This window comes from Pipistrellus hanaki (genome assembly GCF_964339955.1).
Source record: "Pipistrellus hanaki genome assembly, chromosome: X".
Lineage (NCBI taxonomy): Eukaryota > Metazoa > Chordata > Mammalia > Chiroptera > Vespertilionidae > Pipistrellus > Pipistrellus hanaki.
In genome coordinates this window covers 96,211,766-96,239,498 of record NC_140524.1, presented here as the reverse complement: position 1 = coordinate 96,239,498, position 27,733 = coordinate 96,211,766, and the positions used below count along the sequence as shown (strand labels likewise).

At 41.0% G+C, this 27,733-nt stretch overlaps 1 protein-coding gene across 2 annotated transcripts in view; it reads left to right on the top strand.

Annotated features, from left to right (window-relative positions):
• Nucleotides 1–17,467: 17,467 nt before the first annotated feature.
• Nucleotides 17,468–27,733, top strand: part of CDKL5 (cyclin dependent kinase like 5) — a 150,136-nt gene continuing 139,870 nt past the window's right edge. For both annotated transcript variants that reach the window (XM_084869488.1, XM_084869487.1), the window contains exon 1: nt 17,468–17,580. The gene's annotated coding sequence lies outside the window, so the exon portion shown is untranslated. The remainder of the gene's footprint in view (nt 17,581–27,733) is intronic.

The window sequence follows — 27,733 nt, the reverse complement described above, 5'->3', positions numbered from 1 at the left end:
CAAGTTAGTTAGAGCATCATCTTGATACATCAAGGTTGTGGATTTTATCTCAGGTCAGAGCACATACAAGAAGCAACCAATGAATGCTCAGATAAGGGGAACAACAAATCTATGTTTTTCTCTCTCTCACCAATCAATACATAAAAAATTAAAGAATGATGAGCTATAGCAAGGGATTTAAGTAATAAGATGACTAGTAAGAAGTAAAGAGAACTCTGGAAATATAAGTATAGCTGGTATGAGATCAGCCATGCCCCTATAGCTGCCATAGAACAGCCAAGAAAGAGCCCCTCCCCCCCCCCAGACCTCATAAGAGGGCACAGCCATAGCTCACAGCAGACACACCACCATGGCGCTACACTGATGGAACTTACTGGAAATCGTCCCTCTAGGACACCAAGCAAAGCTGCTCACAGGAAGGTGACTCACTACAGCCTGCAAACCCACTGCTGGCTGCCAGACACTGCGGAAGTTGTGGGTGCTGCAGGAACTACACACTGGAGAGGCTGTGTGCACTGCAGGCGCTGGGAAGCAGGGAGCAAAACCCTTCCTCCTACAGTATTACCTCCCCTCCCTCTACTGACAACATGCCAGCTGGCCAAGGCAAGACATTTAAAGGGTTTCGATCCATTGTCACAGAGCTGGCAATGGAGGATAGATTTGGAGCAAAGATAATCTGCACAAAAGCTTCCTGACACTGCTGGTCCCTGGGGCTTCACTATCCCTGTTGGTTTTCTTAAACGAGTCCCTTCAATGGATTCTCTCCAGTGAAATCTTTTGGGTACACCATCTCTTTCTCAAAGGGACAGACTGATTCAACTGTTACAATGAAAGACTGACACAATGAATGAAGGGATCAACATGAATAAACCTCAAAAATATAACCTTGGGTGAAAACAAGGCAACATCAGAAAAGATAGATATTTGTATAAAATTTTAAGGTACACAATTATAGGTATTTCTTTATGGAACTAGACATATATTGTTAAAAGTACAAATGTTCATGAGATAAAGGGGAATAGCAAGAATATATGTATAGGGGTTGGGTGAGGAAGGTGAGCTTTAACTGTTCTCTGTAATGTTTTAATTTTATTTCTTTTTAAAGATTTCTGAAGCAATTTTGTTAATTATTAGCATCTGTTAAGTCTGTGTTTTGATACTATGGTTATCTGTTATATTGGTGTCTTTACTCTTCTGTGCGGTTGAAATATTTTAAAAAGTAACAATGTTAGCTACTATGCAGATATTCATTAAATAAAACTTTTTATTTTATATGTAGTGCTTGCTTGGCACTGACCATACAAAGATGTAGAGAAAACTGGCCATTCGACATGTCAGTGCAAGAAATCTAGCAACAGTGGTAGAAGATTGATGCTAAAATGAGTAGTATTAGAAATAGACTGCTTTAGAGACATACAAAAGAGTGGAGGCACAGCAGATCCTGGGAAAACTAAATGAGGGAGTGGGAATGGAATGGGGTCTTGATGCTGGTTGCCATATATATGGTGGGTGGGCTGAGGGTTAGACAGTGAAAAGTGTCGTGAAGCACAGTGTTCAGAGTGTGGCATCCTGGATGGCCAGCAGAGTGTTGGTTGTGTTCACAGTTCTGGCCCAGGAAGGTGAACTGGTTGGAAGAGGTGAGCTGGTAAGCCCGAAACTTCTCCCCTTCTGGATCATTCTGCTCCTGCCTCCCCATGCCAGGCAAAGAGCAGCCTGCAAAAAGGCTTCCAAAGTCCCCTAAGGAGCCCGAATGTTTCTTTGGCAGTGTTTCCACAAAGTGGAAGAGTTTGGTGGGGGTACACGTTGCACCAGAGTTTGGTGGGGATATGCCCTGCACCGTGCTTAGCTGGGCCTAATTCTACGTTCTCATGAGTACGAGGGATACTCAGCGTCACAAAAATTATAGAAGGGGTACACATATGTCAAAAGTTTGGGAAACACTGTTGTAGAGCATGGGCAGTCGTAGCTTTTCTTAGCTAAGCACTTAGATGATCCCAACTGTGATTTAAGCAGATCAGTTTGGCAACTCCACACATTGTGGACAGAAAGGCAGAGACAGCCAGAGGCCAAGAGAAAATGTTCAGAGGTCACAGTCATTGTTGAATGACATTGGAGGCAATGACCTGAACTAGAACCTCTAGGAGTGGAAATAGGGAATAAATTAAAAGAAACTGGGATATCATTGAGAGAACTCATCAATCAATGCATCCAGAAGACTAAGAAGAAATTGACAAGGGCTCTAAGCATTGGGACAATAGTGATGTCGTCAAGGACCTAAAGTGGCATTGGGAGGGGCAGGCAGCTATGAGAAGATTAGAAGTTCACATGTATAAATTCTGAACCTGAAATGACATCTACCAGTAAGTGTCCAGTCTGCTAAGCAGGAGACTTGAGACTGGAGGCTTGGGAGACAAGCCACAGCTGCCAATTCAGATTTGGGTGCTGTCTTAGAAGCCATGGGATTGTACATGCTTTTTTTTTTTAACATATATATAAAGGGTCTAATTTTGTGGGGGGTTTTGTTTGTTTTCTTTTTTTAATACTCACCCAAGGATACCTATTTTTCCTTTGATTTTTAGAGAGAGTGGAAGAGAGAAGGAAAGACAAAAATAGCTTGTGGGAGAAACACATTGATTGGTTGCCTCCTGCATGTGTCCCCTGCCTCCTGCATGCTTCCCAACCAAGGCCTGGACCAGAGAGGAATCTGCAACCGAGATATGTGCCCTTGACTAGAATCCAACCTGGGACCCTTTGGTCCGCAGGCCAATGCTCTATCCACTGAGTTAATTGGCTAGGTCTGTACATGCTTTTTGAGGTGAATGATTAAGAGAAAAAAAGTTCAAGTGCACCAAAGGCCTTTTCTTATAGAATAAGAAGTAAGTAGGAAGAGACACCAAACCAGGGAAAGTGAAAGAGGTAGAATTGTGTCAAGGGGGGTCCTTGCAGATATAATTAGTTAAGATGAGTTCATACTAAAATAGGTTGGACACCTAATCCAGTATAATTGATGTCTTTATAAAAAGGAGAAAGTTGGACATAGAGATGTGCACACAGAGAGAACGGCATGTGAAGATAAAGGTGGAGATTGGGGTGAAGCATCTATGAGCCACGGAATGCCAAAGACTGCCAGCAAACCACCAGAAGCTAGGTGAGAGGCCCAGAACAGATCCTCCCTCACAGCCCTCAAAAGGGCTAACCCTCAGGACACCTGGGTCTCGGACCTCTGGTCTCCAGAATTGGGAGACAATACATTCCTGTGGTTTAAGTGACCCAACTGGTGGCGCTTTGTACAGCAGCCCTAGCAAACGAATGCAATTGGGAAGGTGTCTGTCTCTCTGGTTTGGGCACAGTGCTATAAGTACACATGCTGAATACTAAATCTATTGCAAATGAATTGAGCGTGTCTTTTGATGAAAAGGAGGCCGGAGGGAAAGGACATGAAGTATGCTGAGGCCTACTCACAGCTGGCCATGGTCAAAAGGAAGCAGGTTTGCTGGTTAGGATTGATCAGACTTCAGAGCTTGGAAATTATGAGAAATCAGGGCACAGAGTGGAGAGGGAGTAGGATGCTCAAATAGCCCAAAGGAAATGTGATGGGGTGTAGAGGGCCGCCTGGGAAGGCACATGACCATTTCTTTAAATTGTCAGCTGAGTCCGAGACGACTGGCAGAGCCATGTCTTGGATACACATTTCCCCAAGATGGCAGAGAGTGTAATCAGTTTGGCCTTCATATCAGCCCAGATGTCTGAGGCAGGGATGGGTTTCGATATGTAAATCCAGTCAAGCAATAGGAATGCTAGGGCCTAATTAAGAATGCAAATAAGCTCCTTTGATCCTAAGTTTTGGTGTTACTTCCTAGTATTGGGGGTATAAAATAAATGTGCTGTGTGGCTCAGGGTCCTCATTGTCCTGCCCCTCTATCAGAGGGAGCAGTGTTCCACCCAGCTCCCAGTTTTCAAATCTATTTCTGCTTCTTTCTTTCTTTCTTCCTTCCTTTCTTTCTTTCTTCCTTCCTTCCTTCCTTCCTTCCTTCCTTCCTTCCTTCCTTCCTTCCTTCCTTCCTTCCTTCCTTCCTTCCTTTCTTCCTTCCTTCCTTCCTTCCTTCCTTCCTTCCTTCCTTCCTTCCTTCCTTCCTTCCTTCCTTCCTTCCTTTCTTTCTTTTTCTTTCTTCCTTTCTTTCTTCCTTTCTTTCTTCCTTTCTTTCTTCCTTTCTTTCTTCCTTTCTTTCTTTCTTTCTTTCTTTCTTTCTTTCTTTCTTTCTTTCTTTCTTTCTTTCTTTCTTTCTTTCTTTCTTTCTTTCTTTCATTATTCCTCAATCCCTGGCCGCCTCCACTTGGAACCGGTTCGTTCATCTCTCTTTCTGTGCTGGACACGGAAAAGGGAGATCCCTGCCATGGGAGAGATGCCCCCCCCCCCCAGTGGGGTTTAGATGGACCTGGTCATGGAAAGAGGGGCCTTGTGGGAAGGGGGCTTGAATGCCAGAAATAATCTCTACAGCTCTCACCTTCATAAGAGCTATCTTAAATAAATATACAGTCTAAATAAAAACAGTGTGTTGATGTAAACATACAATCTTTACAGGAGATTGCCTAGATCAGTTAGTTATTGTAAGCCTTTTGCATTAGTCTACTTGTGGTGCAATAACAACATACCACAGACTAGGTAGCTTAATCAACAAAAATTTGTTTTCTCTATTTCTGGCCCCCCAGACCTCCTGAAGCCTTTCTCCTTGGCTTTTAGATAGCTGCCTTCTTCCTGTGTCCTCAGATGGCCCGGCCTCTGTGTACATCCCTGATGCTTCTTCCTCTTCCTATGAAGACACCAGTCATATTGGATTAGAACCTACCCTACAGGCCTCATTTAACCTTAATTACCTCTTTGAAGGCCCTATCTCCAAATCCAGTTACACTGTTGGTCAGGAATCCAACATGTGAATTTGGGGGTATCACAATTCCTTCCATGATGCCTCCTATGAAATACTCCGAGGCTCTTTGTAATGAAGAAAAAGAGTTGGTGAATTGCAAGGCTCACAAGTAATTCAATACTGCTTTGGAAAAGAGAGTGACTAGTAAGGAGGAGATTGAATATGAGAGCCACTCAAAAAGGGAGACATCATGGAAGTTAGCTGAGGCAGAGATATTTTTTTTTAATATTGTAAGTGGAGAATAAGAGATTGAGAAATTCATGGCATTTACACGATGGGAGAGATATTGCAAGTGAGAGAAAAGGGAAAAGTGGGTTATAAGTATTGTGGGAATTGCCGATTGGGGCTGCTTTGGCACTCTCTCAGGGACCCAGTCAAGTGCAGTTACTGGTAGAGGCTGTGCTGTGCTACTCTGAATGCCAATCAGTATGTAGGCTGGATCATGTGGGGCATTGACTTTTATGTGTGTTACAATAGAAGCCAAGTGCGCAAATCAGGAAAGAGGGTGTAATCAGGGTTTTGTCCATGATTTTCACATTTTTTACTCCGGTGCCTGAGTAACAGACATCATTACAATTAGATCCTTTCAACAAGACAAAATGCAAAGTGGAAAAAAAAAAAAAGTGAGTAGCTGAAACATTAAATATAGACAGAGAATTTCCCAGATGGTGTCAATTTGGCACCATTGCTCCCTCAAATTGTTTAACTATGACTAATTATTTTCCCTAATTTGACATTTTGAAAGAAACCTATTGGAACCATTTTTAATCTGAACTAGAGGCAAAGAAACCTTAGGGTTGCTAAGTAAATATAGACCTGATTGCAGTCATTTCAGTTGGAGTCGCATTATGGTAGTGAAACCTGATACTTTTTGAGCTATAACTAATCTAAGTACAATTAGGAGGAAACCAAGACTTATAGAGGGATGTTGCTTGTCTAGGGTTACCCTGCCTACCTACTCTGATGGTGTGTGAGGTGAGTGTGGTACTGCAAGACTGGTCCTGCCCCCACCTTTCCTTCTTCATACATTCTCTCTGTCCATAGACATTTGCCACCACTTAATGAATGGAGGAGCTTAATGCATATTATCTGAAATTCATATATTTAGCAAGTTGTAAAGGTTATCGCCTTTGGTTAGTGCTTGATATATTTACATATATGTGTATGTGAAGAGGGAGAAAGAAGAAGAGGAAAAGGAAGAGAAGGAGGTGGAGGAGAAGAGGCTTCAACACAAAGACGTTTTACTCCAAAAGTTGATTTTTAAATTAATGGCATTTTGCCCTAGCTGGTTTGGCTCAGTGGATAGCGTGTCGGCTATTGGAGTGTAGGGTCGCAGGTTCAATTCCAGTCAAGAGCAGGTACATCAGTTGCAGGCTCGATCCCAAACACCCAGTAGGGGCTAACTAATTGGTGTCTCTTTCATATTGATGTTCATCTCTCTCCCCCTCCCTTCTACTCTCTCTAAAAATCAATGGGAAAATATCCTAAGGTGAGGATTAACAAAAAAAATTAAATTAATGGCATTTTAGCTCAGAATCGGGGTTATAGAGGTTGACTAAGAGCCCAGGTAAGGCTGGAAAAGCACCTTTAACTAAAGTTCCAGAAGCACAGTAGTATCATAGAGGCAAAACCCCATTTTATGCCAGTGTTTCTATGGAAAATATGTTTAAGATTCTGACTTGAAATGCCAGGAATATACTAGTATGTCCGTATGGGCTCACATCTTCTCCCCTCCCCACCTGCTGGTCACTTTCCTACTGCCAGGTATAGATGGAAGTTTCGAGTGCCCAGGAGCAGAGGTGTGCAATATGGTAAGCAGTCAGGGATGGGCTGATAAATGGGCCTGGGAGCCAACCTGGGCTCCTGAGGGGCAGGGAGGAGTTGGGACAGGGTACTTTATGGTACTTGGTCCTTTAGCTGGCCCAGCAATGGCCACCCTGCTTCCCTTCCTAGTACTACCAACCCATGCCTCCAATAACTTTATTTCCTGGCCTGTTCTGGAACAGCACTTGGCGTCCATGTTTCTTCTTTAAAATCCTGTCTCTGAAGCAAACATTTCACAATTGTAGAAATTGAGTCTACTTTAGAAAAAAGGCCAGACTTTGGCTGTCCTTGAATTTTATCTTAAGAGCTATAAGGATTCCTTCTGGTTATAAGTTGGAGAAAGCCTGGGGCCACTGGGTAGGGTGATGGTTGAGAAATGGAGACATCACTGTGACCAGTACATGTCCTTTGAGGAAGATTTGAGTGGCACAGAAGGGCCACTAGCCCCCAAATATCCCCAGCTGATTATCTTTCCTTTTTTAGGGAAGGTTAGAAAGGCTTTTCCATTTGCAGACTGCTCTGAGAGTCATGACACTTTAGACTTTATCTTAGCCAGAGCTGCCTAGTGATAATGGAACTTTTCAGTTTAATGGAAAATCTCTCTGAACTGATATCTTGCTAAATTATGAAATGCCCTTCCATTTCTCAGTTCCTCTTATAATGTCCCACTTTCTCTACTGAATATGAGATGAAATTTTAGTTAATAAAATAAGAATTGAGACGTGTCACAAATTGGGTTCCCCAGAGAGCAGGCTCTGAGATAGACCCGGGTGTTTATTAGGAAGCGCAGTGAAGTCAACCCCCGTGGAAGATAAATGGGCAAGGGAGAAATCCATCTGTCATACCAACCCAACCATAGCCACAGGAACAATCTGGAACTTTGCTCTAGGCTGGGCCAAGATGGCTAGGCATCTATAACCTTGCATCCGTAAGTCTTTAGATGCAGGCTACCTGGACCAGGTGGCTTTCTACAGCTGAGGCACCTGCTTAAGGGACTGATGGCTCGAGGATGCCTGCCTACAGCACTCCCAGCTGCCGGAGCTACGAGGCCTTTGCTGAAGGGGCTGTGGTGGTGCGCCAGGGTGTCTATCTCAACACTCAAGATGGAAATGGATTATAAATAGGAATTTAGAGTGTAAAATGAAAAGCACACCTGCTTAAATCGCTGTTTCCATTTGCACTGATTCATTCAGCAGGAGGAGCAACAGACTGCCGTTCACGGGCCAGCAGGTTTGCACACCTGTGGCTGAGCACAGATGCTGGGCTGAGATCAAGATCTCTTTATTTCTACCGTGGCAACCTCCAGCAAACATACCGCGGAAATCAAAAAGAAAAAGAAAGCCTTCCTCTCTTCAACACTGATCTTTAAGAAGTGAATTCAATTATTTATTGGCCCTGACTATAAAAGCACCTGTAAATAATCTGCATAGTCCAAAATGGCATAAGAGCAGGTAAAAAAAAAATCACCTATAATCTTACCCAGTGGAAGTAATCAGAGAATCATCATTAACATTTTTTGCATATTTTTCTAATATTCTCTGATATATATATATATATATATATATATATATATATATATATATATATATATATATATATTTTCTCTCTCTATAGTGGAGCTCATACTAGACTAATGGGAGGCAGCAGCGTGACAAAATTAAAAACATGAACTCTGAAGGCAGAAAGATCTAGTGTGAATTCTGTCTCTGCCACTTATTTATGTTGAATCTTTCATTCATTCAGTCAAAAACAACTGGGAATAGAAGGGAGATAAAGCCTTTCCTTCATGAACTCACATGTTGATAGAAACTTCATCTTTCTTAAACTCTCCACTTTCTCACCTATAAAGTTCAGATAATAATACCTGCCCCTCAGTGTTTCCATGAGGATTATTGTTTTGTTAAATGAGATGATGTCTATAAAATGCTTAAATGCAGTCATCTCTCAAAAAATGGCAATATCCATCATCACATAAGTCTTGCCTTTTTTCACTGAATTTTATGTCATAGTTTGCCAATGTCATAAAAACCCCTTTGTTGAGGTCACTGTGGGGTTCCTGCAACACTGGTGGGAATCCAGGTGCCTGCTTTCTGTAAGGAGCACAGCCTTTAGAATTCCAGCAACTCCAACAGCACAGCTCTTGTAGGTTCAGGAGAAGCTCATTTGCCCCTTTTCCTTTCCATCGAGGAGTGGTAGGGCTTCCTGAAGCAGTAATCTCTGGATAACCTCATCTGAGAATATTTTTTCTATTGATTTATTTTAGATAAAGTGTAGGGAAGGGAGAAAGGGAGGGGAGAGAGAAACATGGATCATTGATTTGTTGCCTCCCACATCAAGCCTGCAACCATTGAACCTTCAACAGAGTATGCACCCTTTAGTCCTTGATCCAATGTTTTTAATCACTGAGCAAACAGCTAGGACTAAAAGAAATTTTTTAAAAATATATTTTATTGATTTTTGTTTTTACAGAGAGGAAAGGAGAGGGATAGAGAGTTAAAAACATCGATAAGAGAGAAACATCAATTCAGCTGCCTCTTGCACACTCCCTACTGGGGATGTGCCTGCAACCAAGGTACATGCCCTTGACTAGAATTGAACCTGGGACCCTTGAGTCTGCAGGTCAACACTCTATCCACTGAGCCAGTTAGGGCTAAAAGAAAATTTTCACCAGCTTTACAGATAAAAATTCAATATGGCTTCCAACATACTTAAGGAAGTTAAAAGGTACAATGCTTATTTTATTCATTCGTCAGCCTTTTTTTTTTTTCTACCAAGGGACACAATTATTCAGTTTAAAATGTATAAATTTTTATTACATTCTCTTTTTAAATTCTTTATTGTTTAAGTTATTACATGAGTCTCCTTTCCCCCCATTGACCTCTCCCCCATCACTCTCTCCCCCAAACACAAGCCCTCACACTCCCTACTGTCTATATCCATTGGTTTTGCACATATACATGCATACAAGTCCTTTGGTTGATCTCTTACATTCTTAAGTGAAGACAAATATTTCATCTGAAGCACATTAAATAATATGCATCACAGAGCACAATCTGTGCATTTTGTTTCTCTAGCAACTTCTCCATCAAATTGTCATAGATTTCATTTTTAACATGACAAAAGATCAAATCCACCTGATTTCATATATTTGTCAAATACAACTTTTACACGTTGGACTGAAATAAGAAAAAAAAGAAAAACGTATTCACATTTTAAAAATAGAACTCAAAACATACAGCTTTGTGTACTGATGACTGCAAGTTACTTTGAAGTATAAAAAAACAAGATGGATTGATGGATGGTTAGAAGGAGGGAAGGAGGGAAGGAGGGAGGGATGATGAAGAAAATAGAGTAAAATGTTAATTGTAGAATTTTGGTGGTGGGTATATATAAGTATTCACTGTGCAATTCTTTAAACTTTTAGTGTTTTGAAAATTTTGATGAAAAATGTCAGGAAAATGCTACTTTGATAGAAATGTATACGTTGCTTTATGATTTCAAGTTCTCATAAAAAGTAATGGCCAAATCATAGCTAGCCAGGTTCAGTATTCCAAGTTTAACCAGGAGCAAGTACAAATCCACACACGCACACACATAGACATACATTCACAACATAAATCATAAACGTGCATTGCCATAATAATCCCAAAATAGAGATATTTATTATTCTGCACATGTCTGTATAAGCAACCAATCAACGTGTCTCTCTCACTTTGATGTTTCTCTCTCTCTCTCTGTCTTTTTCCCTCCCTTCCACTCTACCTAAAAATCAATGTAAAAAATATCCTCAGGTGAGGATTAACAACGACAACAACAACAAATTTATTTTAGAGAAATGAAATCAAGACTCAAAGCAATTGTGCAGGTGGATCAGGTTCATGCCACCACTTCCATACCTTTTTATTCCAACCCACCTCTTCCAGTGCTATAGCCTCAATTTTCCTAGTCACTCTATGTTCATCTTTCTTCTGCTTTTTAAGCAACATATATCCTTTAGGTAATTATCTGAATTCTTAATTTTCCTCTATTGTGTATCAACACAGCCCAAAATGATGTGGGAACTCATTGATCAGTTCATTGATTCATTAATTCTTTCAACAAATACTTATTGAGAGTCAGGTTCTGTGCAAGGCATTGGGAAAATAAAAATGAATAAAGACATAATTTTTATTTTCAATGCAAAGTGGTTAATATGGTGCATTGATCAATATTGATGTCAAATCTGGATAACTGAGGTCTATTAGAAGATTTTTCCCACACTTCCAATGACAGAGTTATTGCTCTTTACCTAATCTCTGCTTTATGTTGTACAGACACAGAACAGGAGCAAACACAGAAGACTAATATTATGCTAATGATTCATTGTTATATTAGAATATTTTAAATGAGCAAGACTTGTTTGATGGATTTGAGAAGAAGCAAGTTCAACATGTTTTCCACTATATGTGTTTTTATATAACTAGCCCAGAATTCCAAGGACCCTTATAAATAGTCTGTAAAATTGTATTGAATCAGGTCTGAATTAAAACTAGAAAATGAGAGCTACAGTCATTTTATTACTTTTTAATATTTATGCTTTATGAATTCGTTTGTTTCCTTTACAGATTAAATGCTGTGTGTGTGTTTTTAATTTTTCCATTTTTAATTAAAACCTTGAGATAACATACATTATATGCTACATCTCATCTATGCATATTTTCAAGGGAAGGGCATCATTTGGGGTCATTTAAATTTTTCAAAAACCTTTGAGGGAAGGATATTAGTAAGGTGCTTATCTAGTCGCCTCACACTTGAGCTAGACAAGTAAGCAAAGGACAAAAATAAAATTGGACAACAGTGCTGCTTCCCTCCTATACCTTTATGCACATTGTTAGCATCAATTCTCATAAGAAGATACTAACTGTACTTTAATGGCTTTGAAAGGGAGGAAAAAAAGTCTTCCTTGCAGAGCTGTTATGGGAATAAATGAGGCTGTGTAAGGAAAGTTCCTGGCACATAACACTATTGCATAAATGGTTTCTATTGCTGGACGGTATACCTTAACGGTTAAGGATTGGGCTTCCAGAGTCAGATGCCTGAATCTGCATCCTGGTTCTACCACCTTCTGCCTGAGTATAAGCTTGGGTAAGTAATTACAACCTTGTATGTATAATGGAGATAGAATTCACTTGCATTAACCACACACTCCTGCATAATAAATTACCCCAAACTTAGTGGTGTCAATCAATAAACTTTTGTTATCCCATAGTTCCTGTGGGTCATAAGTTTAAGAGTGGCTTAGTTGGGTGGTTGTGGTTCAGGATCTCTCATGAGATTGCGTTCAGGATGTCAGCCAGGGCTGTGGTCACCTGAAGGCTTGACTAGGGCTGAAGGATCTGCTTCTGATGTACTAACACTGCATTGGACAGTTCCCTGCTGGTTGTTGACAGGATGCTTCAATTCCTCACCCCCTGATCTCTCCATAGGGTGTCTTCAGAGTATCCTCACAACACGTAGCTGGCTTCTCCAATAGTTTGTGAGAGAGAGAGCAAAGAGGAAGCCACAACACTTTTAAGACCTAATCTCATGTCGTGACTACCCATGACCATCACTTCTGCCATATTTTATTTGTTAGAAGTGAGTCACTGAGTATAGCCTACACTCAGGAGGAGGGGAATTTAGCTATCTTTTCAAAGGAGGAGAAGGGAGAAAATTTTGTGTTGATATCTTAAAACCACTACATGACTTCCTAAGGGTATTGCAAGGATTCAATGCAAAATGTTCAGCATCATGCCAGGAACATAGTAAGCACTCAACAAATGTTGATTAATACTATTTCTAAAGAAAAATCAATGGGCTACTATTTAACTAGGGACATTTGTTTCATCTGGATTAAGACATTAACACATGAAAAATTAATTTATTGGGAGTTAAAAATTATGTAGAATTATGAATGTTCATTTGAAACAGGTATCTGAAGCAACAAGTATTTTTGACATATCCCCTGGCTTCAAACCTCTTTCATAATTTATTGTGTTGGGGAGGAAGAGGAACTGGATGTTTATACATAAAATCATCAGGTCTGGGTATACAGAACTATTAAATTATTTAGGCCAGATGGAAAGACGCTAGAATTACTCTCCATTATGTGCCCCGATCCTCACTGTTATTTTCCTGCTGTTATCTATAAAATTAGCTGGCTCACTTATTACAAAGCCAAAGACAGCACATATCCATTATCTTATTAGATATTCCTCTTGAAATAAAAAGCCCTTGTACATCAGTAACAGCATCCATTAGCACTGCCACACTCTAGCTCCCTGGATACCATTGATATCAGACGATCTGGGTACACTAGACTAAGGCAGACCAGAGAGTCCACAGCCACTCTAGTGGATTGAAAATGGTCATTTCAGGTGTCTTGAGTCCCAAGCCTGGCAGACGATGATGGTGGGAAAGGTGATTGTCAGAGGGGATGGAATTTAGTCAAACACAACATTTGAGTTTTAAACTGCTTTGATTTTTTAAAAAATATATATTTTATTGATTTTTTTACAGAGAGGAAGGGAGAGGGATAGAGAGCTAGAAACATCAATGAGAGAGAAACATCGATCAGCTGCCTTCTTCACACCCCCCACCGGGGTTGTGCCCGCAACCAATGTACATGCCTTGACCGGAATCGAACCTGGGACCTCTGAGTCCGCAGGCAGACGCTCTATCCACTGAGCCAAACCGGTTTTGGCTGCTTTGATTTTTAATATTTGAAGAAGACCTTAGAGTTGTTAAAACTGTCCAAGATGTGAAAAGACATGAAAGGCAAATTTGCCATAAAAATATGGTTCAAAGCACTGAATGAAGAAAAAGAAACTGCCTCAGTTTATTGTCCATGGAATTGAGCCTGGTCAATAAGAGCTAATCCTTGTAAAGTCCTTACCATGGGCTAGGTACTCTGCTAAGCATTTCAAAAATAGTCACTCATCTAGACCTATGACTCAGTGGATAGAGCGCCGGTCTGCAGACTGAAAGGTCCCAGGTTCGATTCCGGTCAAGGGCATGTACATTGGTGTGGGCACATCCCCAGTAGGGGGTGTGCAAGAGGCAGCTGGTCAATGTTTCTAGCTCTCTATCCCTCTCCCTTCCTCTCTGTGAAAAAAATCAATAATATATATATATATATATATATATATATATATATATATATATATATATATTTTTTTTTTTTTTTTAAAAAAACCACTGTTATTATCACCATTTTACAGAGGAACAATTGAAACAATTTCCCCAAAAAGCATAACTAGAGCTGGCATTTGATTGTGGGTGATCTGGCTCCTGAGTCTATGGTTGTAGCCACTAAGCTATACTGCCTTACCAACCATCCACTTTCCTATGGCATTTTATTCTGGTGTGCTTTTCCCTTTTGGGTCTTTTGTGGCTGACATTTCTGTTCTTTCTACACTGTTTGTGGTTCAACTTAGTGCCTGGAAGACAGGGATAGAGATTTTAATAGTTTAAAATGACTTAAACTATTAAGTGGACTTAATATTTCTCAAATGACATTTTCCCAAATGGTATGAACTTTAATAAAAACATGTGAGATCTGACAGTCTGATTTAAACTCTGAGCAAGGCCAAGAAATAACTAATGCTCACCCTTTTCTACAAACACTACACATTTGCACAGTGATTTGATTCTTAAGCTTTTCTTCTGGATATCTTGATTGCATTCTGAGGTCTAGGCCCAGATGAGCATTGCATAAATGCTTTTTGCCATTGCTTAGAAAGCTTATTCAGTTTTCAAGACTAGTCCCACATATATTCAGGATAAAATGTCTTACATCTTGATGTCCACCTGTTTATTTATCATTGGACCTCCTATGAGTAGAACGCCCGGGCTCTGACATCTGTAGCAGGATGCTTTTGAGGCATCTACCATAATAGAAATTCTGGCTCAAACTGTTTTAAACCCAAGGAAAAGGCAGGATTTGTTTAAGCAATTCAGTGATGCAATCATGAACTCAGCTTGTTGTTTTTTCTTTCTATTTTTCAACTCTGCCTTACTTAGTGTATAGGCTTTGACCTAAGGCTGGTTTTCTTCCTGGGGGTGGGGGTAGGGGGGAGCTGCCAGTGGCAGCCAGGGTACTTGCTTCTTTTTTCATCTAACCAGTTAGACAGGGAAAACCTCTCTCAAACAATAGGATATTAAGTCCTTTTCTTTAGTCTAACTGGGCCATACATAGAGTAACTAAGACTAACCAGCACCTACCACTCTGGAAGTGTGAACACAGTTTGCGTTTTATTAGAAGAAGGAGGAGCAAATAGATGGTGGGGAGGCTCTGAAATTGTCTCTTCATCTAGAAAATTGTGACCTAACAAAGAATTTTGCAGAAAATCATGACGTTCGAAACAATGTATGTCTGGTTGCCAGATCTAGCATGTAAAAATAAAGGATGCCCAGCAAAATTTGAATTTCAGATAAACAGCAAATAATATTTTTTAATATAAGTGCGCACCTCTTTCTACAAACACTAGAAATTTGCACATTCATTTGGGTCTTAAGCTTTTCTCCTAGATCCTGATTGCATTATGAGATCTGATTGCATTATGAGGGGTATTTCAAAAAATATTTTTGTGATGATTAGAAAGCATATTTAGTCTTCTACCCGCCTCCCACTTGTATCCAGGATAAAAATACATACTTATACTAACATTTCTTATTCACTGTTTATCTGAAATTCAAATTTAATGGGCCTCCTGTATTTTATCTGGCAACACTAAATGTAAGTAACATTGTTGACACATAGCAGGCATTCATCCAGTTGTATTAGTGTTCCTTCTACATGAGAAAAGAGCTCAGTTAAATGGCAGCACAGTACTTCTTATCTCTTACTAACCTTCTAGAAAAGATATAGTTTTGATCAAAAGATATAATTTTGATGTGGCTCCAAGAAACCCTTCACTACTATTCAAAACCAAAATAAGTCCCTAAGTAGAAGGTTATATTTGTCTATCGGGGATGGCACATTATAAAGCATCTAATATTAGCACTGAAAACTAAATTGGACCTATATCAATGAGGATTCGGTTATTGGTTTTTCCTTAACTTGTTCTGATTCTATTCAGATAAACCATTCTTCATTTTCCATACAGGGATGAACATGGAGTGATTGCCTCAGGGATTCTGGCTCCCTGTGTGAAGCTTGAGGTCACGGCACCTTTACTTTGCATCTGGAGGAGGCAGAAGACTTTGAACAGCTCTGCTGCTGCCTCTGACTCCATTTTCCCCTCACTGCTAATTCACTGTTCCTACCTGTACAATTTTCCAATCTGCTTCCTGAAAAGCTCACGAGAAAGCAGGCACCTTCATTTCCTCATCAAATATTCACCATGTTATGAAAGAGAAAACCCTCTTGGCTTGGTGCAGAGTGGCCAAACCCAGCATATTGTTACATATTGTTACCAGATTCACGATAGGATAGATCAAGTGAATTTTATTCAAATATCTCTTTCCCATTACAATACGGTACTGCCTATTTCTCATTTGGTGGTGGTTGCTATGACCTCATACATTGCTTGTATTCTGTGCTTTCCTGAAAAAACAAACAAGCAACACACAAACTATTTTTCTTCCTTGCTTTGTAAAGTGGAAATCATTAGGCAGCTTTACATAAATTTGCCCTTGATGTCTTTAAAAAATTATTGTTCATTTCCAAAAAGCGGCACTGGAAATGTATCTCCTTCCATTTCATCACCTCCTCATCCTCATTGGAAACCTGAGCCGTGGTAGGTATTAAGATCTTTACATCTCTACTGGCTGGGCGATGACTTCATTGCTTTCATGCCAGCTGGGGAATCTTGTGTGGTGGATGGAGCATCGGACCAGAGCGGAGCTGTGGGTTGCTGCTGCTGCTGCAGCAACAACCCTTTGCATGCACCCAGCTGCCGTGTAAGGAATCCTCAGGTTATTCGTTTTTTGCTTCTAATTCACCCAAGGGATCGCAGGCTGACGGATGAGTGTATGTGTGACTGTGTGTGTGTGTGTGTGTGTGTGTGTGTGTGTGTGCGCGCGCGCGCGCACGCGTCGCTGCAACAGTTGGACAACAGCAGCAATGGACTTCCCTATTATTTTAAACCAACCACAGGGATAAACCGTCTTTTATCCTTTATTCTCCAGCAGTGCCTCGGTTCCCGCTGCAAATGTGCCGTCCCCAATCTTCCGGGACCCCCGCGCCCCCACACGTGTCCCTCCGGAGGGAGGCAAGGCTAGCTGCGTTGCAGGCAGGATTTCCCTTTTTTCCGCAGTGACAGGCGGATTCCCGGGCCTCCTCGGCCCTCCACCCCCGCAGCCGCCCCTTTTCCAGTCACGATCTCCCCCCCACCGCATTCCTCCCTCCCCGGCAGCTCGCGGCTCGGGCTCCGCCCCTCGCAGCCGCCCGGCGCAGGTTGCTAGGGCCCGGCGGCGCGGCGGAACCCGCGCGCGGGGAGGCGCGGCGCGCGTGCGCGCGCAGGCGAGCTTCCACAAGGAGCCCGCGGGCTTTGGCTCCGGGGATCCGAGCCCGAGCGGAGCGGGCGGGGCTCGCGAGCACGCGCGCGAGCACGAGCGCGCTCTCCTCATTGGCTCCCGTGAGAAGTAGGCGGGGACGGAGGCGGGACCTGGCTGGGGCTGAGGAGCTTCCCCATTCGCCGGAGCAGACGGCCGGGGCGGGGCCGTTAGCGAATTAGGCTGCGCGTTCGCTCCTGCGAGAGGGCGGGGCTGGAGGTTTCGATTAGTTGTCGCTGCCGCTGGGGAAGGTAAAGCGGCGACCGTGGCCTCAGGAGCTCTCGGGTCCCCTGGCCGGAGGTGGGGGACTTGCCGGGTGAGTAGTCGCGCCGCCGCCCGCCCGCCCTTGCCCGCGCCTCGGCCCGCACCCTCCCAACTTCTCCCCGGAGAGGGGACCCACCCGGTCCTCCCGGGCAGGCGGGAGAAGGGGCGGCGGCGCGGGTACCCCCTGCACAGGGCGACTCGGCGAGGGCGCCCCAGTCCGGAGTGGCCCCTTCTCCGCGCTCCCTTGCACCCCCGGAAGGGATTCCCCGCCGCGCCTCCAGGGCTGTATTTTGGGGTGAGGGGACCCGAGGGTGCGAGGAGGGGCTGCGAGTCGAGGCCGCCCCCCGGGGCTCCCCTCGGCGGCCGGTCTGCAGCGCCCCCGCCGCCCCCGCTCCCTCGGGCTTGCGGCGAGGGAAGCCCCTTCCGCGGGCGCCGGGGAGCAGCCTGCGCGCGGAGCCCCCGCCGGAGTTCCGAGCGAGCCCGGGACCCACTGACCTTGGCCGCCCGCAAGGGTGGGCGAGGGACCCGCCACCTGCCCCGCGTGTCCCCCGGCCTCCCCGGAACAAGTTTCACGCGTCGCTGTGAAGTTCAAGGCTGGCAGATCGGGCTGGGGTTGGGGGGAAGCAGAATTGGCCCTTTCCCAGCGCTTCGCACCCTTTGTACCCTCGTAGCTATTCAATCCTGGGGTTTGCAATCAGCTCCCCGAACGAACAGGTCCTGCTCGCATCCACTCGCCTCGTGCCCACGTTGGGGGAAAAAATAACCTGAGCATATTTCCGTGCAAAGGCAGAGATCTTCCCGGGAGCTTTTTGTTTTTTCGCTTCGCTGGAGTGTTAAAAGCACAGATGCCGGAATAAGAAAAGCCTAACCCTAGTATCTCAGATTAGACGGGGTGCTGTGATATTTCAGCAATCGCAGCTCGGCGTTCTGTGGAACACGATCTATTTTAATTGGCTGAGATGTAAGCTGCTTTTGGAAAGTCTCGCAGACACAGAATCATTTCTCTCCGGGCATCCGAATCGGGATTGTTGGGACGCAATGGTTCTGTGGTTAATGCGAAAGCTTGCACGGATTAATTTGTTGGAGAGCATTGGACTGGAGCAGGAGACATACATATGTATAGGAGAGGGTTTTCTTTTTAGGTAACATCTGCTGGAGCAGTTCCAGCTTGTTCCTTTCTCGCTGTAGGGTTACAAAAAAAGGCATCGTTACTGAGGCGATCGGGACACTATGTCAATGACATTTAGATGTAAATCTGTTCTTAATTCCTTTAAGGGTTTAAGATATCTTATTCATAACATACGAAGAAGCTATGTTTACTTGTCTCTGTTTAGTGTCGGAGGGGGGTAGTATAATCTTATATTTAGCAACCCGATTCGAGTTTGTTAATAATACATGTTTAACAGGCGTGCGCCTTTTTGGGAACATGATAGTTGAGTGCCTTAGCTATCCTTTTCATTTCTTTATTAAAAGTACTATTTTAGGGTTGAGCATTTTTTGGCGTTGACACTGGAACAGGAGTAAGGAAGCCTGCAGCGGTATGACCAGTTTGACACCACCAGTGGGTGTTTCTGTTGACAAATGCAGAGAACATTTGGGAAGAATATCTTTCTTCTTTTTTTTTTTTTTTTTTTTTGAGGGGGGGTTGGAGGGGTGGAGGGGGAAGGGGGAAGGAGCCAGGAGAGAGAAGCTGTAGAACTAAAGATGCCAGTACAGTGTGTATGCTGAGCATTTCACAAGTACAAGGGAACCTAATTAGGGTAAAAAAAAATCAGTTCGGATGTATTAAATAATAGAACTCGAAATGCATGCTAAATAAAGTTAATCAGTCCAAGAGTGCTAAATAATCGACCATTTCAGAGGAGTTGGAGGGTCTTCAGTTGATGACAGCGTCAAATCTCTCTGAATTGTCTTGCCTTTTTAACATAATGCAGCTATTAATTTGATATATATATATATATATATATATATATATATATATATATATATTGGTTAAAATATTAACCATATATATATGTACATATATATATATATGGTTAATATTTTAAGTTTGCTTATTCAGTATGTTTCCTAAGCCTCATTGTTTCAAAAATAAAACTAGAAATAAACATTCTTTCTCCAGAGAGGATTTCTTTTTTTATTCCTGCTCAGATGTATGATTTATTCATGGTTTAGTGGTTTGAGGTAGGGATTTTTTTTTTTTTACCCCTTTATCTCAGGTTTTTGATTTTTACTTATTCAAGTTCCCTGGGCTAAATCTGCCATTATTTTCCTTGCAATTTTCTTGGAGTTATTTCAACCAGAGTGTGGCACCTACAGTGTGCCCCAGGATTCTTAAAGAAAAGCCTCCCATTGAGGGAAATTGCCCGGCCATCTCGCATTGATGAGTAATAGAAGGTTGACCGATTTTGAATCAGCTGTATTCTGTTCCAGATATGCTGCATGGGGCTAAGGCAGTCTATTTAACGAGAAGCAAATTTTGTGTGGTATTTCTGTTTTGAAGGTGCGGCATTGTTACATGACAAACTGAAATACAGAGGTGGGGAAATTACTTCAAGTATGTTTTTACCCTCCACCCTTGCTTCAGCACTGCATCCAAGAATCTGGGGGAGACTCAACAATAGTTGCATTGTTGGAAATGACAGTGGCTTCCGTTGCAGGAATTTAACCTTTCATTATGATTTATGTTTCAATTTACTTTGGAATAGAACATGCAGCTATACTTGAGAATATGACTGTAGGACATTTTAAGAAAGTGGGCAGAATTAAAAAAATAAGCCTTCTTCCCTGTGTCTGTTGAAATGTTATCTTTTCTCTCCTTCCATTCTAATAACTTTGGTGATTATCTGCTTTGTTTCTTCTAGCTATTAGAAGGTGTGCTGGCAGACAGTGCAGGGATATGACTTTTTCATATAAGGAATTGATGTCAAATAATAGCAGAAGGTGTTTAAGGACAAATTAATTTACATGCATAGATCCAAAATGCGAGGACGATCCTGCAGGTAACCCTTAACTTTGGTACAGGAGCAGCAACATTTGGAGTTAAAATTAAGTTTCTTTTTAAGTAGAAAAGACTGTTTCCTCAGGATTTTATAATTTTAGATTCTAAAGTTCTGATTTTTTGGCAGCATCTCATTTCTTGGTAGAAGAGGAGAAAGTCTCAAACATTCATCATCTGATGATGATGTCAGTTGGAACACATATTTCAGTGTATGAAAATAATGCAATTGAAAGACTGCATTTAAACTCTTCATTTGGAAAGTTTTTCCAATTTACTTTCAATCTTAACTTTAATGTTAGAATTTTTTTTATTGGTGATGCATCACTTTAGTGTTTGAATCCAAATTCTTGATAGTTTTTAGACATTATTATTTTTTTTAAATATAGAACAGTGTGTGAATGACTGAATTACCCAAAGGTCTGGCTTCATTTCTCATTGGAGTTTGTACACTTCTTAATACTGAGATCTGTTGTTGGGTATGAAAGCTGCGAGTGAGGACCTTCTACTTGAAGAGCCTTATAATATTTAGACAGTTCAGATTTGGGTATTAAGAAATAATTATTTATTAGACTAAAAGTATCTAGCCCAGCCGAAACCTGTTTGGCTCAGTGGATAGAGCGTCAGCCTGCAGATTAAAGGGTCTCAGGTTTGATTCCGGTCAAGGGGGTATACCTTAGTTATGGGCACATCCCTAGTGGGGGGTGTGCAGGAGGCATCTGATCCATGTTTCTCATCGATGTTTCTAACTATCCCTCTCCCTTCCTCTATGTAAAAAAATCAATAAAATATATTTTTAAAAAAGTGTCTAGCCCATTTAGATCTCTGAAATTGTCAACATTTTGAATTATGCCCTTTATGTATTTAGAAATATTTGTGCTTAAGATAATGCTAATTAGGGTCAAGTTTTGGGTATGGTCTCTCCTTTGGGCAGTCTTCTGTAATAAATAAGTTAGAATATTCTATTTATCGGGCCTTATTGAATACCAGATACAGTGGCAGATAATTTATTTGTGTGAATATGTGTGTGTACGTGAATTCTCACATCTTTTATTTCCTGTATGTACTTGACGAAATGGCTCAGAGAGAGAAAATAATTTGCCAGATTACCTAGCTAGTCATCATCAGAGGCAAAACTTCCATCCAAACCGGTCTGACTTGAACTTGAACCTGTGCTCTTCAAAACCATGCTTTCTGCTTCTCTTTAGAATCTGATTCCACTCCTGGGGTGGCACTAAAGATATCAACATGCTTCCTGGAGTTCACAGGCTGCATTGGCCAGGCCACCTAACCTTTAATCACGTGAGAGGCTGGACTCAGATCCGTCAGTAGCGCTGGATAGGAGGCCTGGAAGTCAGATTTTCCTAACAGGGTCATTAGTTCTGTTTCTTCAAAAATGAAGGTTATACCAAATTATTTTCACCCAACATGAATGGCTGTTTTTAGTTAACCACTTGGTATTTCATGTTTCTGCATGTTCCATTACACTTTTGACTGACTTCGATTAAATTTGCTACACTAATAAAGGCTACGAAGATATGTCTTTTATTTTTTTGAAATGTTTTTTTAATTTTTAAAAAATATATTTTATTGATTTTTCTTACAGAGAGGAAGGGAGAGAGATAGAGAGCTAGAAACGTCGATGAGAGAAACATTGACCAGCCGCCTCTTGCACACCACCTACCGGGGATGTGCCCGCAACCAATGTACATGCCCTTGACCAGAATCGAATTTGGGACCTTTCAGTTCGCAGACCGACGCTCTACCGCTGAGCCAAACCGGCTTCGGCTGAAATATGTTTTTATTGATTTTGAGAGAGAGAGGAAGGGAAAGGAATAGAGATAGAAACATTGATGAGAGAGGAGCATCATCAATCGGCTGCCTCCTGCAGGATCCCTACCGGGGATCGAGCCTGCAATACTGGTATGTGCCCTGACCTGGAATCCAACCAGCGACTTCTTGGTTCCTGGGTCAGTGCTCAACCACTGAGCCACACCAGCCAGGCTATGAAGATATTTCTTGAATTCAATTTTGTGGTTTGATGTATTCTTGAAGTGAAATGGCAGTCATTACAAGTTACAGATGGTATCTCTTCTGTAAATATAATGACCTAAGTGAACTAAACTCTAGAGGGGAAGTCTGCAGAGATACATTATTGTTTTTCTTAATGCAAAGAAGTTGGACTCTGACAAAAATTTATTTACTTGAGAGTAGGATTTTCTATTACTTCAAGCCTCTTGTGATTGTGTGTGTGTGTGTGTACACGTATGTATGTATGTATTTATGTATGCATGTGTTTAAACAAGACCCATCACTAGGAGAGCTAAAGGGTTGCTTAGCCCATAGGAAAACTCAGATATCCAGGTTAAGGAGGGAAAATTCTTAATTTCCTATTCTGTAATTGACGAGAATCACTTTTGTGACTTTATTGAGTTAGAAAAGAGTGATGAATATCATAGGATCTCAGGGCTGGAAATCATCTTGTCAAAGCAGGACAGTTATTCTACAGAGATGGGGTCTATATATAGTTCTTATGGATTTCTTTACCCAGTGTGAGTTTTCAGTAAGAATTTTTCACAGCTGTACTGAGGTGTATTTTACATACCATAAAATTTACCTGTGTTAAGTGTATCATTAAATGATTTTTTAGGGAAATTTATGGAGTTGAATAGCTGTCACTACAATCCTATTTTAGAACATTTCCATCAGCCCGAAAAGATCTCCCCTGCAACATTCATTTTTTTTATCTTATTTATTTGCTTCCACGTAGATCCCTTTAACATCAGGCACTGATAGATGGATCACGTAGATCTTTAAAAATACCTTTTAAAAATATCTTATGCATATTACGATCTCTTAGTATTTTTTTGTATTTTCTAATGTTTTTGCCTAAACATAATATATAGTAGAATATAAAGGACAGTACAGCGAATGGTATAGATTTTGTTTTGGTCTTTTTTTTTGTTTTTGTTCTTTGCTTTGATCTTTTTAAAACCAGCAAATAAAATACAGTGGTCTTAATGATATGTTGGAAATGTGTGTGTGGGGGGTGAATCAAGGTAAAAGCAATATAATTATTGGGTAAGAAAAAATTCCTTTAAGATTTAAGATCATGGGCAAAATATTTTTTAAAAAAATTTAAGCCAATAATAATATTGTGCATTTTATTATTCGAATCCCCCTTGAGAAACTCATGCCATAGAGTAGATTTCATTCAGTTCAGGTATTTGCGCACCTTGTCTGCTTTCTCCATTGCTTCAGACTGGGTTGTTGTGGGATTTGGAAAGAGCTTAACCTGCAAGGTACGGTAGCTACTTTTTCCTGCCTGCATCATTTTCTTTTTTGTTACCCTCGATGGTGTGCACCAATTCGCTGTGCCCTCCTTTGCTAAGTGTTCTATGTGTAGATGGACTCTGCTGATAAGATAGCTAAGGGATATTAATTTTGGGGTATGCATAATTAAGGAATGCAATGGTTCGGTTGGAAGTAAAGTGTTTTGGAAACTCTAACTTTTCATTGTTTTTAGATGGACATTTCTGGATGGAAAGCGATACTTGCAAGTGCCAGGCAGGTAAATCAATAACTCCATGTGTGGTAGTTTGTGTCTGGATTTTTAATAACAGACAGATTGCACACAGCACCATTAATAGTTTACTGTAAATTCAATCATAACTTTTTTTTTTTTTAACTGCTTAAGAGCTGTTGTTACTTTTGAGTTCTTTGTAGTGATTTTTGAAAGTAATAGCTTGGTCTCTGGAAGTTAACAAAACGTATGGATGAATACATTATGATTTCGGGTGTTTTTTTAAAAGACTTTCTTAAATTATTTTAGGTAAGTTGCAATTTTTAGGTCTCTTGTTATGCGTACCAATTAGGTTCTTGGCAGTGTAAGGTTGTATTACAGTAATTAGATTAAGCCATACTCATGTGATATGGCAGATGAAAAATGGTGATAAGTAATAGTTGAAGAAAAATGTATTGACTTTAATTTGCTCAATTACCCCGATATTGCCCAAGAGTAGAAACTGGCTTCCTGATGGATGGAATCGTTCAGAGATTACAAAAGCTGGTTCAAGTATGACATATCCTAGAATTTATCCACACAGGATACCCTGGTTATTCAGCCTCTTGTGGGACGTATTAACTTTAATTGCTAGTAATTATGATTAATAATATTACCACTAAAATTTAAGAGTAGCATTTCACAGGAAAAGAAAGTTTCCTTTTAATTGTTAATAATTGAAAATAATTGAGGTAGACAAAAGCTAATTTTGTGCAAATTGGTGTGTCATACTTTATCAATTACTTCTTTCTAAAATAACCTGCCTGTCCTAGATCCTCAGGATCTGTCCTTCATTTACTGATTGAGTGTCTACTATGTGCCAGACTGTGATAGAGGCTGGATACATAAAAGGGAAGTAGGCCCTGCTCTCAAATAATTTACAGTATTTTTTTCTTATTTTTAATCCTCACCCAAAGGTATATTTTTTCATTGATTCCAGATAGAGAGAGAGAGAAACATCCATTGGTTGCCTCTGGTACACAACACCCCTATTGGGGATCGAACCCATGACCCTTTGGTGTATGGGATAATGTTCTAAACAACTGAGCCACACTGGCCAGGGCTAATTTACAGTCTTGAGGTGGAAGCAGAGAGGTACAAGGCACTAGGGGGGTACATAACAGGGTAGGGATGGGGTATCTGTCCTAGGGGAGCAGATAGGAAGGCCATACTGAGGAGGTAACATTTAAGGGAGACCTAAAGAATGAGAAGGGCATGGTCCAGTTAAGAAAGTAAGTTGTCCTGGCAGAAGGTGCAGATGCCCTTAGGCAAGGTAAGAGAGAGAGAGGCTTTTGAAAAACCGAACCTTTTAAAGAACTGAAGAAATCCACAATGGCTGGGAAGTAGAGAAGCTGGTGATGAAGGAAGAGTAGGCAGGGGCCAGATCTTGAAAAGGCTTAACAAAGCCCAGCTGCTGGGTTTTTGAACTTGTCCTAAGTCTCCTAGGAAGCTATTGAAGGGATGTGACATGAAATGAAATGCCACAAAAAACAAGAGTTTTAGCTCAATGGGAACCTTGATAATTTACCAAAAAAGGTCAAATCTCTGCAAGGTAAAATACTGGTGTAATTCTCAAATATTAAAATAAACTTTTTGCAATTGCATCTGTGATACTCTTTTCATTGTTTTTATAGGAATTACCTTTAATTTTCTGAAGGCTCCTCCTTTTCTTTTATTCACCATTTTGTTAACCTTAACTAGGAGTGCCACTTCTGTTTATAACTGAGTTAAATATTTTTTTAAAATATATTTTATTGACTTTTTACAGAGAGGAAGGGACATCGACCAGCTGCCTCCTGCATAGCCCCCACTGGATTTGTGCCCGCAACCAAGATACATGCTCTTGACCGGAATCGAACCTGGGACCTTCCAGTCCGCAGGCCTATGCTCTATCCACTGAGCCAAACCAGTTCCGGCATTTTTTTTCTAACAGTTTTAGTTCTCTTTCATATTGAAACTTAAAACTCTGCTGGGCCTTCCCCCACACCCCCCAGATACCTTTAATCTGCTCAAGGTATTTAATGTTTTAATGAAATGTTTCATTAAATATTAACATTAAATTGCTTTACCCCCCCATACAATGTCTTAGCTCTAGTTTAATATTTTTCAGCATTTATGCTATTCCCAGTTAATTGAATCTTATTTTCAGCTCCTACAATGTTTCTAGAGAATTTTATTAATGTTAAGATTACTAATCTTTAACAAGGGTACCACTTTCAAATCTGGTTCACATTCTGTGACCATGTCATCTTTCATATTAAACTGGTCTCTGCTGAGCTTATGTTCAAGTGAGACTGTATATATAAAAGTATTGTAAAAGCACTATTTTCTCTCCTTCTGCAGTAGATGTTTCTACCGTTTCCCCGAAAATAAGACAGTGTCTTATATTAATTTTTGCTCCCAAAGATGTGCTATGTCTTATTTTTAGGGGATGTCTTATTTTTCCACGAAGAAGAATATGGTACACATTTATTGTTAAATGAAAATAAAGGAAATTTATTACCTGTATACGGTACGGTAGTACGGTAGTTGTCAACACAAACCAGACAAACTGTGAATCCTACAGTATCAAGAATTTACTCATTTATTCAATGACAATCATGTCATCATCTTCTGGAACATCATCATAACAATCCAATTCCTGAATTTCCTGGTGAATTTCTTGTGACTCCATTTCTTTCAGAATCAGTGGACCAAATCTCTCATGTTTAGCAATAGCATTCTGAGACAGAGCCTGGGGGCGGGCTTATTTTCGGGGGGATGCCTTATAGTTCACTCAGAAGGAAACCTGTAAGTAGGTCTTATTTTTGGAGGATGTCTTATTTTCGGGAAAACACGGTACATGCCTAGTTCTTTTTTGGAAATCTTTAGCCATGCTAAATTTTTGTATGCCATGTTGCTTGAACAAACAATCATTTGGGTCTTCCTTGGAATAATTTTCATAGGTTGTTAGTTTGTGTCTGGTTGGAATACTGTTGCCCATTTTCCCCTCCACATATACAAAGAATATCCACATCATCACATCCTTCTTCAAATATTTCCTTTGAAATCGACATTTTGATGCAGCCTCTAACTTAGCTCACTTTGTCCTTGAGTTCTGAGGCTTTTCTGAACCATTTTATACCTGCTCTGTATTTTTGTTGCTTTCATCTTTTATTTTTTTTCTTCTCCTGGTGATGACTTGAAGAGTTTGCAGTGATTTGTGTCATTACTTTTTTCACTTTCTATCTAGCCCAGGACATTTATTTTTAAAAGTGTTGCCTCATTTCAGATTTCAGACTTTGAAACTGATGTTTTTGTGCTAGTGGGTTCTCTGTCATTCAAAATCCTGCCCTCGATTTAGAGTTGTGCTTTCAAGCCTGTCGCTCTGTGCAGGATCGGGAAAGGAAGGCCATCCTCGTCTTTCTTTGGCTGACTTGGTGATAGGTTAATGGTTAGGGTATCTTGGTGTCAAGTGTCATTCAGACAACTGAAAGGATGTCAGCATCATGGTAAGTGATGGAGAAATAAAGCCAAGCTGTGTTGATGGGCCCTTATGGAGTTCGTCATCCAGCAGAAAACAACGGCTAAAGTGCAGGATGATATGCATGTGTAGATGGAAACACGGGGTCCTGGTACTCTAGGCAAGAAGAGGTGCACTCACCG